The sequence below is a fragment of the Aristolochia californica genome, unplaced genomic scaffold (assembly GCF_029961685.1).
Source record: "Aristolochia californica isolate CCGP_79_NKW_82.1479 unplaced genomic scaffold, dmAriCali1.0.hap1 SCAF_4, whole genome shotgun sequence".
NCBI classification, from domain to species: Eukaryota; Viridiplantae; Streptophyta; class Magnoliopsida; order Piperales; family Aristolochiaceae; genus Aristolochia; species Aristolochia californica.
Window position 1 is genome coordinate 5,043,540 of NW_027182103.1, and position 15,245 is coordinate 5,058,784.

A 15,245-nucleotide genomic window follows, 5' to 3' on the forward strand; every position below is an offset into this window, starting at 1 on the left:
CAGGCAGCACAGGAACAAAGGGCAAAAAAAAGGGGTGCAACACGAGGACTTCCCAGGAGGTCACCCATCCTAGTACTACTCTCGCCCAAGCGCGCTTAACTTCGGAGTTCTGATGGGATCCGGTGCATTAGTGCTGGTATGATCGCACCCGTTTCTGTTACCCTCTCCATCCTACCAATCCCTTCCCCGGCTTCACTCTCCCCCACGTTCTTTTCCACATTCCTACATCAGATAAAATAGAAAATTAAAATCCAACTCACGCAAAAATCGAGATATAAAAAAATTTTGACAATGAGCGCCATTAAACAATAAAACTGAACCGAACTGCATTCATGACGGGTTAAACAAATCAAAATCATACTTTTTTTTTTTTTCCTCCTGCTCTTCTACCCGAACGATTCGAACCCTTAAAAAACATAAAACAAACTGTATGTGCAAAAACGTGTTTCGCCGCCCCTAACCGCGGCCTTGTGAGGGGCAAATTAGCAGGCAGCACAGGAACAAAGGGCAAAAAAAAGGGGTGCAACACGAGGACTTCCCAGGAGGTCACCCATCCTAGTACTACTCTCGCCCAAGCGCGCTTAACTTCGGAGTTCTGATGGGATCCGGTGCATTAGTGCTGGTATGATCGCACCCGTTTCTGTTACCCTCTCCATCCTACCAATCCCTTCCCCGGCTTCACTCTCCCCCACGTTCTTTTCCACATTCCTACATCAGATAAAATAGAAAATTAAAATCCAACTCACGCAAAAATCGAGATATAAAAAAATTTTGACAATGAGCGCCATTAAACAATAAAACTGAACCGAACTGCATTCATGACGGGTTAAACAAATCAAAATCATACTTTTTTTTTTTTTCCTCCTGCTCTTCTACCCGAACGATTCGAACCCTTAAAAAACATAAAACAAACTGTATGTGCAAAAACGTGTTTCGCCGCCCCTAACCGCGGCCTTGTGAGGGGCAAATTAGCAGGCAGCACAGGAACAAAGGGCAAAAAAAAGGGGTGCAACACGAGGACTTCCCAGGAGGTCACCCATCCTAGTACTACTCTCGCCCAAGCGCGCTTAACTTCGGAGTTCTGATGGGATCCGGTGCATTAGTGCTGGTATGATCGCACCCGTTTCTGTTACCCTCTCCATCCTACCAATCCCTTCCCCGGCTTCACTCTCCCCCACGTTCTTTTCCACATTCCTACATCAGATAAAATAGAAAATTAAAATCCAACTCACGCAAAAATCGAGATATAAAAAAATTTTGACAATGAGCGCCATTAAACAATAAAACTGAACCGAACTGCATTCATGACGGGTTAAACAAATCAAAATCATACTTTTTTTTTTTTCCCTCCTGCTCTTCTACCCGAACGATTCGAACCCTTAAAAAACATAAAACAAACTGTATGTGCAAAAACGTGTTTCGCCGCCCCTAACCGCGGCCTTGTGAGGGGCAAATTAGCAGGCAGCACAGGAACAAAGGGCAAAAAAAAGGGGTGCAACAGGAGGACTTCCCAGGAGGTCACCCATCCTAGTACTACTCTCGCCCAAGCGCGCTTAACTTCGGAGTTCTGATGGGATCCGGTGCATTAGTGCTGGTATGATCGCACCCGTTTCTGTTACCCTCTCCATCCTACCAATCCCTTCCCCGGCTTCACTCTCCCCCACGTTCTTTTCCACATTCCTACATCAGATAAAATAGAAAATTAAAATCCAACTCACGCAAAAATCGAGATATAAAAAAATTTTGACAATGAGCGCCATTAAACAATAAAACTGAACCGAACTGCATTCATGACGGGTTAAACAAATCAAAATCAATCTTTTTTTTTTTTTCCTCCTGCTCTTCTACCCGAACGATTCGAACCCTTAAAAAACATAAAACAAACTGTATGTGCAAAAACGTGTTTCGCCGCCCCTAACCGCGGCCTTGTGAGGGGCAAATTAGCAGGCAGCACAGGAACAAAGGGCAAAAAAAAGGGGTGCAACACGAGGACTTCCCAGGAGGTCACCCATCCTAGTACTACTCTCGCCCAAGCGCGCTTAACTTCGGAGTTCTGATGGGATCCGGTGCATTCGTGCTGGTATGATCGCACCCGTTTCTGTTACCCTCTCCATCCTACCAATCCCTTCCCCGGCTTCACTCTCCCCCACGTTCTTTTCCACATTCCTACATCAGATAAAATAGAAAATTAAAATCCAACTCACGCAAAAATCGAGATATAAAAAAATTTTGACAATGAGCGCCATTAAACAATAAAACTGAACCGAACTGCATTCATGACGGGTTAAACAAATCAAAATCATACTTTTTTTTTTTTTTCCTCCTGCTCTTCTACCCGAACGATTCGAACCCTTAAAAAACATAAAACAAACTGTATGTGCAAAAACGTGTTTCGCCGCCCCTAACCGCGGCCTTGTGAGGGGCAAATTAGCAGGCAGCACAGGAACAAAGGGCAAAAAAAAGGGGTGCAACACGAGGACTTCCCAGGAGGTCACCCATCCTAGTACTACTCTCGCCCAAGCGCGCTTAACTTCGGAGTTCTGATGGGATCCGGTGCATTAGTGCTGGTATGATCGCACCCGTTTCTGTTACCCTCTCCATCCTACCAATCCCTTCCCCGGCTTCACTCTCCCCCACGTTCTTTTCCACATTCCTACATCAGATAAAATAGAAAATTAAAATCCAACTCACGCAAAAATCGAGATATAAAAAAATTTTGACAATGAGCGCCATTAAACAATAAAACTGAACCGAACTGCATTCATGACGGGTTAAACAAATCAAAATCATACTTTTTTTTTTTTTTCCTCCTGCTCTTCTACCCGAACGATTCGAACCCTTAAAAAACATAAAACAAACTGTATGTGCAAAAACGTGTTTCGCCGCCCCTAACCGCGGCCTTGTGAGGGGCAAATTAGCAGGCAGCACAGGAACAAAGGGCAAAAAAAAGGGGTGCAACACGAGGACTTCCCAGGAGGTCACCCATCCTAGTACTACTCTCGCCCAAGCGCGCTTAACTTCGGAGTTCTGATGGGATCCGGTGCATTAGTGCTGGTATGATCGCACCCGTTTCTGTTACCCTCTCCATCCTACCAATCCCTTCCCCGGCTTCACTCTCCCCCACGTTCTTTTCCACATTCCTACATCAGATAAAATAGAAAATTAAAATCCAACTCACGCAAAAATCGAGATATAAAAAAATTTTGACAATGAGCGCCATTAAACAATAAAACTGAACCGAACTGCATTCATGACGGGTTAAACAAATCAAAATCATACTTTTTTTTTTTTTTCCTCCTGCTCTTCTACCCGAACGATTCGAACCCTTAAAAAACATAAAACAAACTGTATGTGCAAAAACGTGTTTCGCCGCCCCTAACCGCGGCCTTGTGAGGGGCAAATTAGCAGGCAGCACAGGAACAAAGGGCAAAAAAAAGGGGCGCAACACGAGGACTTCCCAGGAGGTCACCCATCCTAGTACTACTCTCGCCCAAGCGCGCTTAACTTCGGAGTTCTGATGGGATCCGGTGCATTAGTGCTGGTATGATCGCACCCGTTTCTGTTACCCTCTCCATCCTACCAATCCCTTCCCCGGCTTCACTCTCCCCCACGTTCTTTTCCACATTCCTACATCAGATAAAATAGAAAATTAAAATCCAACTCACGCAAAAATCGAGATATAAAAAAATTTTGACAATGAGCGCCATTAAACAATAAAACTGAACCGAACTGCATTCATGACGGGTTAAACAAATCAAAATCATACTTTTTTTTTTTTTTCCTCCTGCTCTTCTACCCGAACGATTCGAACCCTTAAAAAACATAAAACAAACTGTATGTGCAAAAACGTGTTTCGCCGCCCCTAACCGCGGCCTTGTGAGGGGCAAATTAGCAGGCAGCACAGGAACAAAGGGCAAAAAAAAGGGGTGCAACACGAGGACTTCCCAGGAGGTCACCCATCCTAGTACTACTCTCGCCCAAGCGCGCTTAACTTCGGAGTTCTGATGGGATCCGGTGCATTAGTGCTGGTATGATCGCACCCGTTTCTGTTACCCTCTCCATCCTACCAATCCCTTCCCCGGCTTCACTCTCCCCCACGTTCTTTTCCACATTCCTACATCAGATAAAATAGAAAATTAAAATCCAACTCACGCAAAAATCGAGATATAAAAAAATTTTGACAATGAGCGCCATTAAACAATAAAACTGAACCGAACTGCATTCATGACGGGTTAAACAAATCAAAATCATACTTTTTTTTTTTTTTCCTCCTGCTCTTCTACCCGAACGATTCGAACCCTTAAAAAACATAAAACAAACTGTATGTGCAAAAACGTGTTTCGCCGCCCCTAACCGCGGCCTTGTGAGGGGCAAATTAGCAGGCAGCACAGGAACAAAGGGCAAAAAAAAGGGGTGCAACACGAGGACTTCCCAGGAGGTCACCCATCCTAGTACTACTCTCGCCCAAGCGCGCTTAACTTCGGAGTTCTGATGGGATCCGGTGCATTAGTGCTGGTATGATCGCACCCGTTTCTGTTACCCTCTCCATCCTACCAATCCCTTCCCCGGCTTCACTCTCCCCCACGTTCTTTTCCACATTCCTACATCAGATAAAATAGAAAATTAAAATCCAACTCACGCAAAAATCGAGATATAAAAAAATTTTGACAATGAGCGCCATTAAACAATAAAACTGAACCGAACTGCATTCATGACGGGTTAAACAAATCAAAATCATACTTTTTTTTTTTTTTCCTCCTGCTCTTCTACCCGAACGATTCGAACCCTTAAAAAACATAAAACAAACTGTATGCGCAAAAACGTGTTTCGCCGCCCCTAACCGCGGCCTTGTGAGGGGCAAATTAGCAGGCAGCACAGGAACAAAGGGCAAAAAAAAGGGGTGCAACAGGAGGACTTCCCAGGAGGTCACCCATCCTAGTACTACTCTCGCCCAAGCGCGCTTAACTTCGGAGTTCTGATGGGATCCGGTGCATTAGTGCTGGTATGATCGCACCCGTTTCTGTTACCCTCTCCATCCTACCAATCCCTTCCCCGGCTTCACTCTCCCCCACGTTCTTTTCCACATTCCTACATCAGATAAAATAGAAAATTAAAATCCAACTCACGCAAAAATCGAGATATAAAAAAATTTTGACAATGAGCGCCATTAAACAATAAAACTGAACCGAACTGCATTCATGACGGGTTAAACAAATCAAAATCATACTTTTTTTTTTTTTTCCTCCTGCTCTTCTACCCGAACGATTCGAACCCTTAAAAAACATAAAACAAACTGTATGTGCAAAAACGTGTTTCGCCGCCCCTAACCGCGGCCTTGTGAGGGGCAAATTAGCAGGCAGCACAGGAACAAAGGGCAAAAAAAAGGGGTGCAACACGAGGACTTCCCAGGAGGTCACCCATCCTAGTACTACTCTCGCCCAAGCGCGCTTAACTTCGGAGTTCTGATGGGATCCGGTGCATTAGTGCTGGTATGATCGCACCCGTTTCTGTTACCCTCTCCATCCTACCAATCCCTTCCCCGGCTTCACTCTCCCCCACGTTCTTTTCCACATTCCTACATCAGATAAAATAGAAAATTAAAATCCAACTCACGCAAAAATCGAGATATAAAAAAATTTTGACAATGAGCGCCATTAAACAATAAAACTGAACCGAACTGCATTCATGACGGGTTAAACAAATCAAAATCATACTTTTTTTTTTTTTCCTCCTGCTCTTCTACCCGAACGATTCGAACCCTTAAAAAACATAAAACAAACTGTATGTGCAAAAACGTGTTTCGCCGCCCCTAACCGCGGCCTTGTGAGGGGCAAATTAGCAGGCAGCACAGGAACAAAGGGCAAAAAAAAGGGGTGCAACACGAGGACTTCCCAGGAGGTCACCCATCCTAGTACTACTCTCGCCCAAGCGCGCTTAACTTCGGAGTTCTGATGGGATCCGGTGCATTAGTGCTGGTATGATCGCACCCGTTTCTGTTACCCTCTCCATCCTACCAATCCCTTCCCCGGCTTCACTCTCCCCCACGTTCTTTTCCACATTCCTACATCAGATAAAATAGAAAATTAAAATCCAACTCACGCAAAAATCGAGATATAAAAAAATTTTGACAATGAGCGCCATTAAACAATAAAACTGAACCGAACTGCATTCATGACGGGTTAAACAAATCAAAATCATACTTTTTTTTTTTTTCCTCCTGCTCTTCTACCCGAACGATTCGAACCCTTAAAAAACATAAAACAAACTGTATGTGCAAAAACGTGTTTCGCCGCCCCTAACCGCGGCCTTGTGAGGGGCAAATTAGCAGGCAGCACAGGAACAAAGGGCAAAAAAAAGGGGTGCAACACGAGGACTTCCCAGGAGGTCACCCATCCTAGTACTACTCTCGCCCAAGCGCGCTTAACTTCGGAGTTCTGATGGGATCCGGTGCATTAGTGCTGGTATGATCGCACCCGTTTCTGTTACCCTCTCCATCCTACCAATCCCTTCCCCGGCTTCACTCTCCCCCACGTTCTTTTCCACATTCCTACATCAGATAAAATAGAAAATTAAAATCCAACTCACGCAAAAATCGAGATATAAAAAAATTTTGACAATGAGCGCCATTAAACAATAAAACTGAACCGAACTGCATTCATGACGGGTTAAACAAATCAAAATCATACTTTTTTTTTTTTTTCCTCCTGCTCTTCTACCCGAACGATTCGAACCCTTAAAAAACATAAAACAAACTGTATGTGCAAAAACGTGTTTCGCCGCCCCTAACCGCGGCCTTGTGAGGGGCAAATTAGCAGGCAGCACAGGAACAAAGGGCAAAAAAAAGGGGTGCAACACGAGGACTTCCCAGGAGGTCACCCATCCTAGTACTACTCTCGCCCAAGTGCGCTTAACTTCGGAGTTCTGATGGGATCCGGTGCATTAGTGCTGGTATGATCGCACCCGTTTCTGTTACCCTCTCCATCCTACCAATCCCTTCCCCGGCTTCACTCTCCCCCACGTTCTTTTCCACATTCCTACATCAGATAAAATAGAAAATTAAAATCCAACTCACGCAAAAATCGAGATATAAAAAAATTTTGACAATGAGCGCCATTAAACAATAAAACTGAACCGAACTGCATTCATGACGGGTTAAACAAATCAAAATCATACTTTTTTTTTTTTTCCTCCTGCTCTTCTACCCGAACGATTCGAACCCTTAAAAAACATAAAACAAACTGTATGTGCAAAAACGTGTTTCGCCGCCCCTAACCGCGGCCTTGTGAGGGGCAAATTAGCAGGCAGCACAGGAACAAAGGGCAAAAAAAAGGGGTGCAACACGAGGACTTCCCAGGAGGTCACCCATCCTAGTACTACTCTCGCCCAAGCGCGCTTAACTTCGGAGTTCTGATGGGATCCGGTGCATTAGTGCTGGTATGATCGCACCCGTTTCTGTTACCCTCTCCATCCTACCAATCCCTTCCCCGGCTTCACTCTCCCCCACGTTCTTTTCCACATTCCTACATCAGATAAAATAGAAAATTAAAATCCAACTCACGCAAAAATCGAGATATAAAAAAATTTTGACAATGAGCGCCATTAAACAATAAAACTGAACCGAACTGCATTCATGACGGGTTAAACAAATCAAAATCATACTTTTTTTTTTTTTCCTCCTGCTCTTCTACCCGAACGATTCGAACCCTTAAAAAACATAAAACAAACTGTATGTGCAAAAACGTGTTTCGCCGCCCCTAACCGCGGCCTTGTGAGGGGCAAATTAGCAGGCAGCACAGGAACAAAGGGCAAAAAAAAGGGGTGCAACACGAGGACTTCCCAGGAGGTCACCCATCCTAGTACTACTCTCGCCCAAGCGCGCTTAACTTCGGAGTTCTGATGGGATCCGGTGCATTAGTGCTGGTATGATCGCACCCGTTTCTGTTACCCTCTCCATCCTACCAATCCCTTCCCCGGCTTCACTCTCCCCCACGTTCTTTTCCACATTCCTACATCAAATAAAATAGAAAATTAAAATCCAACTCACGCAAAAATCGAGATATATAAAAAATTTTGACAACGATCGCCATTAAACAATAAAACTGAACCGAACTGCATTCATGACGGGTTAAACAAATCAAAATCATACTTTTTTTTTTTTTCCTTTTTCCTCCTGCTCTTCTACCCGAACGATTCGAACCCTTAAAAAACATAAAACAAACTGTATGTGCAAAAACGTGTTTCGCCGCCCCTAACCGCGGCCTTGTGAGGGGCAAATTAGCAGGCAGCACAGGAACAAAGGGCAAAAAAAAAAAAAGGGGTGCAACACGAGGACTTCCCAGGAGGTCACCCATCCTAGTACTACTCTCGCCCAAGCGCGCTTAACTTCGGAGTTCTGATGGGATCCGGTGCATTAGTGCTGGTATGATCGCACCCGTTTCTGTTACCCTCTCCATCCTACCAATCCCTTCCCCGGCTTCACTCTCCCCCACGTTCTTTTCCACATTCCTACATCAAATAAAATAGAAAATTAAAATCCAACTCACGCAAAAATCGAGATATATAAAAAATTTTGACAACGAGCGCCATTAAACAATAAAACTGAACCGAACTGCATTCATGACGGGTTAAACAAATCAAAATCATACTTTTTTTTTTTTTCCTTTTTCCTCCTGCTCTTCTACCCGAACGATTCGAACCCTTAAAAAACATAAAACAAACTGTATGTGCAAAAACGTGTTTCGCCGCCCCTAACCGCGGCCTTGTGAGGGGCAAATTAGCAGGCAGCACAGGAACAAAGGGCAAAAAAAAAAAAAAGGGGTGCAACACGAGGACTTCCCAGGAGGTCACCCATCCTAGTACTACTCTCGCCCAAGCGCGCTTAACTTCGGAGTTCTGATGGGATCCGGTGCATTAGTGCTGGTATGATCGCACCCGTTTCTGTTACCCTCTCCATCCTACCAATCCCTTCCCCGGCTTCACTCTCCCCCACGTTCTTTTCCACATTCCTACATCAAATAAAATGGAAAATTAAAATCCAACTCACGCAAAAATCGAGATATATAAAAAATTTTGACAACGAGCGCCATTAAACAATAAAACTGAACCGAACTGCATTCATGACGGGTTAAACAAATCAAAATCATACTTTTTTTTTTTTTCCTTTTTCCTCCTGCTCTTCTACCCGAACGATTCGAACCCTTAAAAAACATAAAACAAACTGTATGTGCAAAAACGTGTTTCGCCGCCCCTAACCGCGGCCTTGTGAGGGGCAAATTAGCAGGCAGCACAGGAACAAAGGGCAAAAAAAAAAAAAGGGGTGCAACACGAGGACTTCCCAGGAGGTCACCCATCCTAGTACTACTCTCGCCCAAGCGCGCTTAACTTCGGAGTTCTGATGGGATCCGGTGCATTAGTGCTGGTATGATCGCACCCGTTTCTGTTACCCTCTCCATCCTACCAATCCCTTCCCCGGCTTCACTCTCCCCCACGTTCTTTTCCACATTCCTACATCAAATAAAATAGAAAATTAAAATCCAACTCACGCAAAAATCGAGATATATAAAAAATTTTGACAACGAGCGCCATTAAACAATAAAACTGAACCGAACTGCATTCATGACGGGTTAAACAAATCAAAATCATACTTTTTTTTTTTTTCCTTTTTCCTCCTGCTCTTCTACCCGAACGATTCGAACCCTTAAAAAACATAAAACAAACTGTATGTGCAAAAACGTGTTTCGCCGCCCCTAACCGCGGCCTTGTGAGGGGCAAATTAGCAGGCAGCACAGGAACAAAGGGCAAAAAAAAAAAAAAGGGGTGCAACACGAGGACTTCCCAGGAGGTCACCCATCCTAGTACTACTCTCGCCCAAGCGCGCTTAACTTCGGAGTTCTGATGGGATCCGGTGCATTAGTGCTGGTATGATCGCACCCGTTTCTGTTACCCTCTCCATCCTACCAATCCCTTCCCCGGCTTCACTCTCCCCCACGTTCTTTTCCACATTCCTACATGAAATAAAATGGAAAATTAAAATCCAACTCACGCAAAAATCGAGATATATAAAAAATTTTGACAACGAGCGCCATTAAACAATAAAACTGAACCGAACTGCATTCATGACGGGTTAAACAAATCAAAATCATACTTTTTTTTTTTTTCCTTTTTCCTCCTGCTCTTCTACCCGAACGATTCGAACCCTTAAAAAACATAAAACAAACTGTATGTGCAAAAACGTGTTTCGCCGCCCCTAACCGCGGCCTTGTGAGGGGCAAATTAGCAGGCAGCACAGGAACAAAGGGCAAAAAAAAAAAAAGGGGTGCAACACGAGGACTTCCCAGGAGGTCACCCATCCTAGTGCTACTCTCGCCCAAGCGCGCTTAACTTCGGAGTTCTGATGGGATCCGGTGCATTAGTGCTGGTATGATCGCACCCGTTTCTGTTACCCTCTCCATCCTACCAATCCCTTCCCCGGCTTCACTCTCCCCCACGTTCTTTTCCACATTCCTACATCAAATAAAATAGAAAATTAAAATCCAACTCACGCAAAAATCGAGATATATAAAAAATTTTGACAATGAGCGCCATTAAACAATAAAACTGAACCGAACTGCATTCATGACGGGTTAAACAAATCAAAATCATACTTTTTTTTTTTTTCCTTTTTCCTCCTGCTCTTCTACCCGAACGATTCGAACCCTTAAAAAACATAAAACAAACTGTATGTGCAAAAACGTGTTTCGCCGCCCCTAACCGCGGCCTTGTGAGGGGCAAATTAGCAGGCAGCACAGGAACAAAGGGCAAAAAAAAAAAAAGGGGTGCAACACGAGGACTTCCCAGGAGGTCACCCATCCTAGTACTACTCTCGCCCAAGCGCGCTTAACTTCGGAGTTCTGATGGGATCCGGTGCATTAGTGCTGGTATGATCGCACCCGTTTCTGTTACCCTCTCCATCCTACCAATCCCTTCCCCGGCTTCACTCTCCCCCACGTTCTTTTCCACATTCCTACATCAAATAAAATAGAAAATTAAAATCCAACTCACGCAAAAATCGAGATATATAAAAAATTTTGACAACGAGCGCCATTAAACAATAAAACTGAACCGAACTGCATTCATGACGGGTTAAACAAATCAAAATCATACTTTTTTTTTTTTTCCTTTTTCCTCCTGCTCTTCTACCCGAACGATTCGAACCCTTAAAAAACATAAAACAAACTGTATGTGCAAAAACGTGTTTCGCCGCGCCTAACCGCGGCCTTGTGAGGGGCAAATTAGCAGGCAGCACAGGAACAAAGGGCAAAAAAAAAAAAAAGGGGTGCAACACGAGGACTTCCCAGGAGGTCACCCATCCTAGTACTACTCTCGCCCAAGCGCGCTTAACTTCGGAGTTCTGATGGGATCCGGTGCATTAGTGCTGGTATGATCGCACCCGTTTCTGTTACCCTCTCCATCCTACCAATCCCTTCCCCGGCTTCACTCTCCCCCACGTTCTTTTCCACATTCCTACATGAAATAAAATGGAAAATTAAAATCCAACTCACGCAAAAATCGAGATATATAAAAAATTTTGACAACGAGCGCCATTAAACAATAAAACTGAACCGAACTGCATTCATGACGGGTTAAACAAATCAAAATCATACTTTTTTTTTTTTTCCTTTTTCCTCCTGCTCTTCTACCCGAACGATTCGAACCCTTAAAAAACATAAAACAAACTGTATGTGCAAAAACGTGTTTCGCCGCCCCTAACCGCGGCCTTGTGAGGGGCAAATTAGCAGGCAGCACAGGAACAAAGGGCAAAAAAAAAAAAAGGGGTGCAACACGAGGACTTCCCAGGAGGTCACCCATCCTAGTACTACTCTCGCCCAAGCGCGCTTAACTTCGGAGTTCTGATGGGATCCGGTGCATTAGTGCTGGTATGATCGCACCCGTTTCTGTTACCCTCTCCATCCTACCAATCCCTTCCCCGGCTTCACTCTCCCCCACGTTCTTTTCCACATTCCTACATCAAATAAAATAGAAAATTAAAATCCAACTCACGCAAAAATCGAGATATATAAAAAATTTTGACAATGAGCGCCATTAAACAATAAAACTGAACCGAACTGCATTCATGACGGGTTAAACAAATCAAAATCATACTTTTTTTTTTTTTCCTTTTTCCTCCTGCTCTTCTACCCGAACGATTCGAACCCTTAAAAAACATAAAACAAACTGTATGTGCAAAAACGTGTTTCGCCGCCCCTAACCGCGGCCTTGTGAGGGGCAAATTAGCAGGCAGCACAGGAACAAAGGGCAAAAAAAAAAAAAGGGGTGCAACACGAGGACTTCCCAGGAGGTCACCCATCCTAGTACTACTCTCGCCCAAGCGCGCTTAACTTCGGAGTTCTGATGGGATCCGGTGCATTAGTGCTGGTATGATCGCACCCGTTTCTGTTACCCTCTCCATCCTACCAATCCCTTCCCCGGCTTCACTCTCCCCCACGTTCTTTTCCACATTCCTACATCAAATAAAATAGAAAATTAAAATCCAACTCACGCAAAAATCGAGATATATAAAAAATTTTGACAATGAGCGCCATTAAACAATAAAACTGAACCGAACTGCATTCATGACGGGTTAAACAAATCAAAATCATACTTTTTTTTTTTTTCCTTTTTCCTCCTGCTCTTCTACCCGAACGATTCGAACCCTTAAAAAACATAAAACAAACTGTATGTGCAAAAACGTGTTTCGCCGCCCCTAACCGCGGCCTTGTGAGGGGCAAATTAGCAGGCAGCACAGGAACAAAGGGCAAAAAAAAAAAAAGGGGTGCAACACGAGGACTTCCCAGGAGGTCACCCATCCTAGTACTACTCTCGCCCAAGCGCGCTTAACTTCGGAGTTCTGATGGGATCCGGTGCATTAGTGCTGGTATGATCGCACCCGTTTCTGTTACCCTCTCCATCCTACCAATCCCTTCCCCGGCTTCACTCTCCCCCACGTTCTTTTCCACATTCCTACATCAAATAAAATAGAAAATTAAAATCCAACTCACGCAAAAATCGAGATATATAAAAAATTTTGACAATGAGCGCCATTAAACAATAAAACTGAACCGAACTGCATTCATGACGGGTTAAACAAATCAAAATCATACTTTTTTTTTTTTTCCTTTTTCCTCCTGCTCTTCTACCCGAACGATTCGAACCCTTAAAAAACATAAAACAAACTGTATGTGCAAAAACGTGTTTCGCCGCCCCTAACCGCGGCCTTGTGAGGGGCAAATTAGCAGGCAGCACAGGAACAAAGGGCAAAAAAAAAAAAAGGGGTGCAACACGAGGACTTCCCAGGAGGTCACCCATCCTAGTACTACTCTCGCCCAAGCGCGCTTAACTTCGGAGTTCTGATGGGATCCGGTGCATTAGTGCTGGTATGATCGCACCCGTTTCTGTTACCCTCTCCATCCTACCAATCCCTTCCCCGGCTTCACTCTCCCCCACGTTCTTTTCCACATTCCTACATCAAATAAAATAGAAAATTAAAATCCAACTCACGCAAAAATCGAGATATATAAAAAATTTTGACAATGAGCGCCATTAAACAATAAAACTGAACCGAACTGCATTCATGACGGGTTAAACAAATCAAAATCATACTTTTTTTTTTTTTTCCTTTTTCCTCCTGCTCTTCTACCCGAACGATTCGAACCCTTAAAAAACATAAAACAAACTGTATGTGCAAAAACGTGTTTCGCCGCCCCTAACCGCGGCCTTGTGAGGGGCAAATTAGCAGGCAGCACAGGAACAAAGGGCAAAAAAAAAAAAAGGGGTGCAACACGAGGACTTCCCAGGAGGTCACCCATCCTAGTACTACTCTCGCCCAAGCGCGCTTAACTTCGGAGTTCTGATGGGATCCGGTGCATTAGTGCTGGTATGATCGCACCCGTTTCTGTTACCCTCTCCATCCTACCAATCCCTTCCCCGGCTTCACTCTCCCCCACGTTCTTTTCCACATTCCTACATCAAATAAAATAGAAAATTAAAATCCAACTCACGCAAAAATCGAGATATATAAAAAATTTTGACAATGAGCGCCATTAAACAATAAAACTGAACCGAACTGCATTCATGACGGGTTAAACAAATCAAAATCATACTTTTTTTTTTTTTCCTTTTTCCTCCTGCTCTTCTACCCGAACGATTCGAACCCTTAAAAAACATAAAACAAACTGTATGTGCAAAAACGTGTTTCGCCGCCCCTAACCGCGGCCTTGTGAGGGGCAAATTAGCAGGCAGCACAGGAACAAAGGGCAAAAAAAAAAAAAGGGGTGCAACACGAGGACTTCCCAGGAGGTCACCCATCCTAGTACTACTCTCGCCCAAGCGCGCTTAACTTCGGAGTTCTGATGGGATCCGGTGCATTAGTGCTGGTATGATCGCACCCGTTTCTGTTACCCTCTCCATCCTACCAATCCCTTCCCCGGCTTCACTCTCCCCCACGTTCTTTTCCACATTCCTACATCAAATAAAATAGAAAATTAAAATCCAACTCACGCAAAAATCGAGATATATAAAAAATTTTGACAATGAGCGCCATTAAACAATAAAACTGAACCGAACTGCATTCATGACGGGTTAAACAAATCAAAATCATACTTTTTTTTTTTTTTCCTTTTTCCTCCTGCTCTTCTACCCGAACGATTCGAACCCTTAAAAAACATAAAACAAACTGTATGTGCAAAAACGTGTTTCGCCGCCCCTAACCGCGGCCTTGTGAGGGGCAAATTAGCAGGCAGCACAGGAACAAAGGGCAAAAAAAAAAAAAGGGGTGCAACACGAGGACTTCCCAGGAGGTCACCCATCCTAGTACTACTCTCGCCCAAGCGCGCTTAACTTCGGAGTTCTGATGGGATCCGGTGCATTAGTGCTGGTATGATCGCACCCGTTTCTGTTACCCTCTCCATCCTACCAATCCCTTCCCCGGCTTCACTCTCCCCCACGTTCTTTTCCACATTCCTACATCAAATAAAATAGAAAATTAAAATCCAACTCACGCAAAAATCGAGATATATAAAAAATTTTGACAATGAGCGCCATTAAACAATAAAACTGAACCGAACTGCATTCATGACGGGTTAAACAAATCAAAATCATACTTTTTTTTTTTTTCCTTTTTCCTCCTGCTCTTCTACCCGAACGATTCGAACCCCCTTAAAAAACATAAAACAAACTGTATGTGCAAAAACGTGTTTCGCCGCCCCTAA

The 15,245-nt window shown here is 44.0% G+C and overlaps 31 non-coding genes across 31 annotated transcripts; all 31 read right to left on the reverse strand.

Annotated features, from left to right (window-relative positions):
* Positions 1-31: 31 nt before the first annotated feature.
* On the reverse strand, positions 32-150 carry LOC137964403 (5S ribosomal RNA). The gene has a single exon (XR_011115599.1). It is a non-coding gene; the product is annotated as a 5S ribosomal RNA (ribosomal RNA).
* A 367-nt stretch (positions 151-517) lies between these two features.
* Positions 518-636, reverse strand: LOC137964404 (5S ribosomal RNA). Its single transcript, XR_011115600.1, has one exon. It is a non-coding gene; the product is annotated as a 5S ribosomal RNA (ribosomal RNA).
* Positions 637-1,003: 367 nt separating this feature from the next.
* Positions 1,004-1,122, reverse strand: LOC137964406 (5S ribosomal RNA). The gene has a single exon (XR_011115602.1). It is a non-coding gene; the product is annotated as a 5S ribosomal RNA (ribosomal RNA).
* Positions 1,123-1,489: 367 nt separating this feature from the next.
* On the reverse strand, positions 1,490-1,608 carry LOC137964243 (5S ribosomal RNA). Its single transcript, XR_011115460.1, has one exon. It is a non-coding gene; the product is annotated as a 5S ribosomal RNA (ribosomal RNA).
* A 367-nt stretch (positions 1,609-1,975) lies between these two features.
* Positions 1,976-2,094, reverse strand: LOC137964056 (5S ribosomal RNA). The gene has a single exon (XR_011115281.1). It is a non-coding gene; the product is annotated as a 5S ribosomal RNA (ribosomal RNA).
* A 368-nt stretch (positions 2,095-2,462) lies between these two features.
* Positions 2,463-2,581, reverse strand: LOC137964407 (5S ribosomal RNA). Its single transcript, XR_011115603.1, has one exon. It is a non-coding gene; the product is annotated as a 5S ribosomal RNA (ribosomal RNA).
* Positions 2,582-2,949: 368 nt separating this feature from the next.
* On the reverse strand, positions 2,950-3,068 carry LOC137964408 (5S ribosomal RNA). The gene has a single exon (XR_011115604.1). It is a non-coding gene; the product is annotated as a 5S ribosomal RNA (ribosomal RNA).
* Positions 3,069-3,436: 368 nt separating this feature from the next.
* On the reverse strand, positions 3,437-3,555 carry LOC137964214 (5S ribosomal RNA). The gene has a single exon (XR_011115433.1). It is a non-coding gene; the product is annotated as a 5S ribosomal RNA (ribosomal RNA).
* A 368-nt stretch (positions 3,556-3,923) lies between these two features.
* On the reverse strand, positions 3,924-4,042 carry LOC137964409 (5S ribosomal RNA). The gene has a single exon (XR_011115605.1). It is a non-coding gene; the product is annotated as a 5S ribosomal RNA (ribosomal RNA).
* A 368-nt stretch (positions 4,043-4,410) lies between these two features.
* LOC137964410 (5S ribosomal RNA) lies at positions 4,411-4,529 on the reverse strand. Its single transcript, XR_011115606.1, has one exon. It is a non-coding gene; the product is annotated as a 5S ribosomal RNA (ribosomal RNA).
* A 368-nt stretch (positions 4,530-4,897) lies between these two features.
* LOC137964244 (5S ribosomal RNA) lies at positions 4,898-5,016 on the reverse strand. Its single transcript, XR_011115461.1, has one exon. It is a non-coding gene; the product is annotated as a 5S ribosomal RNA (ribosomal RNA).
* A 368-nt stretch (positions 5,017-5,384) lies between these two features.
* LOC137964057 (5S ribosomal RNA) lies at positions 5,385-5,503 on the reverse strand. Its single transcript, XR_011115282.1, has one exon. It is a non-coding gene; the product is annotated as a 5S ribosomal RNA (ribosomal RNA).
* Positions 5,504-5,870: 367 nt separating this feature from the next.
* On the reverse strand, positions 5,871-5,989 carry LOC137964058 (5S ribosomal RNA). Its single transcript, XR_011115283.1, has one exon. It is a non-coding gene; the product is annotated as a 5S ribosomal RNA (ribosomal RNA).
* Positions 5,990-6,356: 367 nt separating this feature from the next.
* On the reverse strand, positions 6,357-6,475 carry LOC137964059 (5S ribosomal RNA). The gene has a single exon (XR_011115284.1). It is a non-coding gene; the product is annotated as a 5S ribosomal RNA (ribosomal RNA).
* Positions 6,476-6,843: 368 nt separating this feature from the next.
* Positions 6,844-6,962, reverse strand: LOC137964228 (5S ribosomal RNA). Its single transcript, XR_011115446.1, has one exon. It is a non-coding gene; the product is annotated as a 5S ribosomal RNA (ribosomal RNA).
* Positions 6,963-7,329: 367 nt separating this feature from the next.
* On the reverse strand, positions 7,330-7,448 carry LOC137964060 (5S ribosomal RNA). Its single transcript, XR_011115285.1, has one exon. It is a non-coding gene; the product is annotated as a 5S ribosomal RNA (ribosomal RNA).
* Positions 7,449-7,815: 367 nt separating this feature from the next.
* Positions 7,816-7,934, reverse strand: LOC137964061 (5S ribosomal RNA). Its single transcript, XR_011115286.1, has one exon. It is a non-coding gene; the product is annotated as a 5S ribosomal RNA (ribosomal RNA).
* Positions 7,935-8,314: 380 nt separating this feature from the next.
* On the reverse strand, positions 8,315-8,433 carry LOC137964063 (5S ribosomal RNA). The gene has a single exon (XR_011115288.1). It is a non-coding gene; the product is annotated as a 5S ribosomal RNA (ribosomal RNA).
* A 381-nt stretch (positions 8,434-8,814) lies between these two features.
* Positions 8,815-8,933, reverse strand: LOC137964064 (5S ribosomal RNA). Its single transcript, XR_011115289.1, has one exon. It is a non-coding gene; the product is annotated as a 5S ribosomal RNA (ribosomal RNA).
* A 380-nt stretch (positions 8,934-9,313) lies between these two features.
* LOC137964065 (5S ribosomal RNA) lies at positions 9,314-9,432 on the reverse strand. The gene has a single exon (XR_011115290.1). It is a non-coding gene; the product is annotated as a 5S ribosomal RNA (ribosomal RNA).
* A 381-nt stretch (positions 9,433-9,813) lies between these two features.
* Positions 9,814-9,932, reverse strand: LOC137964066 (5S ribosomal RNA). Its single transcript, XR_011115291.1, has one exon. It is a non-coding gene; the product is annotated as a 5S ribosomal RNA (ribosomal RNA).
* Positions 9,933-10,312: 380 nt separating this feature from the next.
* Positions 10,313-10,431, reverse strand: LOC137964232 (5S ribosomal RNA). Its single transcript, XR_011115450.1, has one exon. It is a non-coding gene; the product is annotated as a 5S ribosomal RNA (ribosomal RNA).
* A 380-nt stretch (positions 10,432-10,811) lies between these two features.
* LOC137964068 (5S ribosomal RNA) lies at positions 10,812-10,930 on the reverse strand. Its single transcript, XR_011115292.1, has one exon. It is a non-coding gene; the product is annotated as a 5S ribosomal RNA (ribosomal RNA).
* Positions 10,931-11,311: 381 nt separating this feature from the next.
* Positions 11,312-11,430, reverse strand: LOC137964069 (5S ribosomal RNA). The gene has a single exon (XR_011115293.1). It is a non-coding gene; the product is annotated as a 5S ribosomal RNA (ribosomal RNA).
* Positions 11,431-11,810: 380 nt separating this feature from the next.
* LOC137964070 (5S ribosomal RNA) lies at positions 11,811-11,929 on the reverse strand. Its single transcript, XR_011115294.1, has one exon. It is a non-coding gene; the product is annotated as a 5S ribosomal RNA (ribosomal RNA).
* A 380-nt stretch (positions 11,930-12,309) lies between these two features.
* Positions 12,310-12,428, reverse strand: LOC137964071 (5S ribosomal RNA). The gene has a single exon (XR_011115295.1). It is a non-coding gene; the product is annotated as a 5S ribosomal RNA (ribosomal RNA).
* A 380-nt stretch (positions 12,429-12,808) lies between these two features.
* On the reverse strand, positions 12,809-12,927 carry LOC137964072 (5S ribosomal RNA). Its single transcript, XR_011115296.1, has one exon. It is a non-coding gene; the product is annotated as a 5S ribosomal RNA (ribosomal RNA).
* Positions 12,928-13,307: 380 nt separating this feature from the next.
* Positions 13,308-13,426, reverse strand: LOC137964073 (5S ribosomal RNA). Its single transcript, XR_011115297.1, has one exon. It is a non-coding gene; the product is annotated as a 5S ribosomal RNA (ribosomal RNA).
* Positions 13,427-13,807: 381 nt separating this feature from the next.
* LOC137964075 (5S ribosomal RNA) lies at positions 13,808-13,926 on the reverse strand. Its single transcript, XR_011115299.1, has one exon. It is a non-coding gene; the product is annotated as a 5S ribosomal RNA (ribosomal RNA).
* Positions 13,927-14,306: 380 nt separating this feature from the next.
* Positions 14,307-14,425, reverse strand: LOC137964076 (5S ribosomal RNA). Its single transcript, XR_011115300.1, has one exon. It is a non-coding gene; the product is annotated as a 5S ribosomal RNA (ribosomal RNA).
* A 381-nt stretch (positions 14,426-14,806) lies between these two features.
* LOC137964077 (5S ribosomal RNA) lies at positions 14,807-14,925 on the reverse strand. The gene has a single exon (XR_011115301.1). It is a non-coding gene; the product is annotated as a 5S ribosomal RNA (ribosomal RNA).
* Positions 14,926-15,245: the final 320 nt, after the last annotated feature.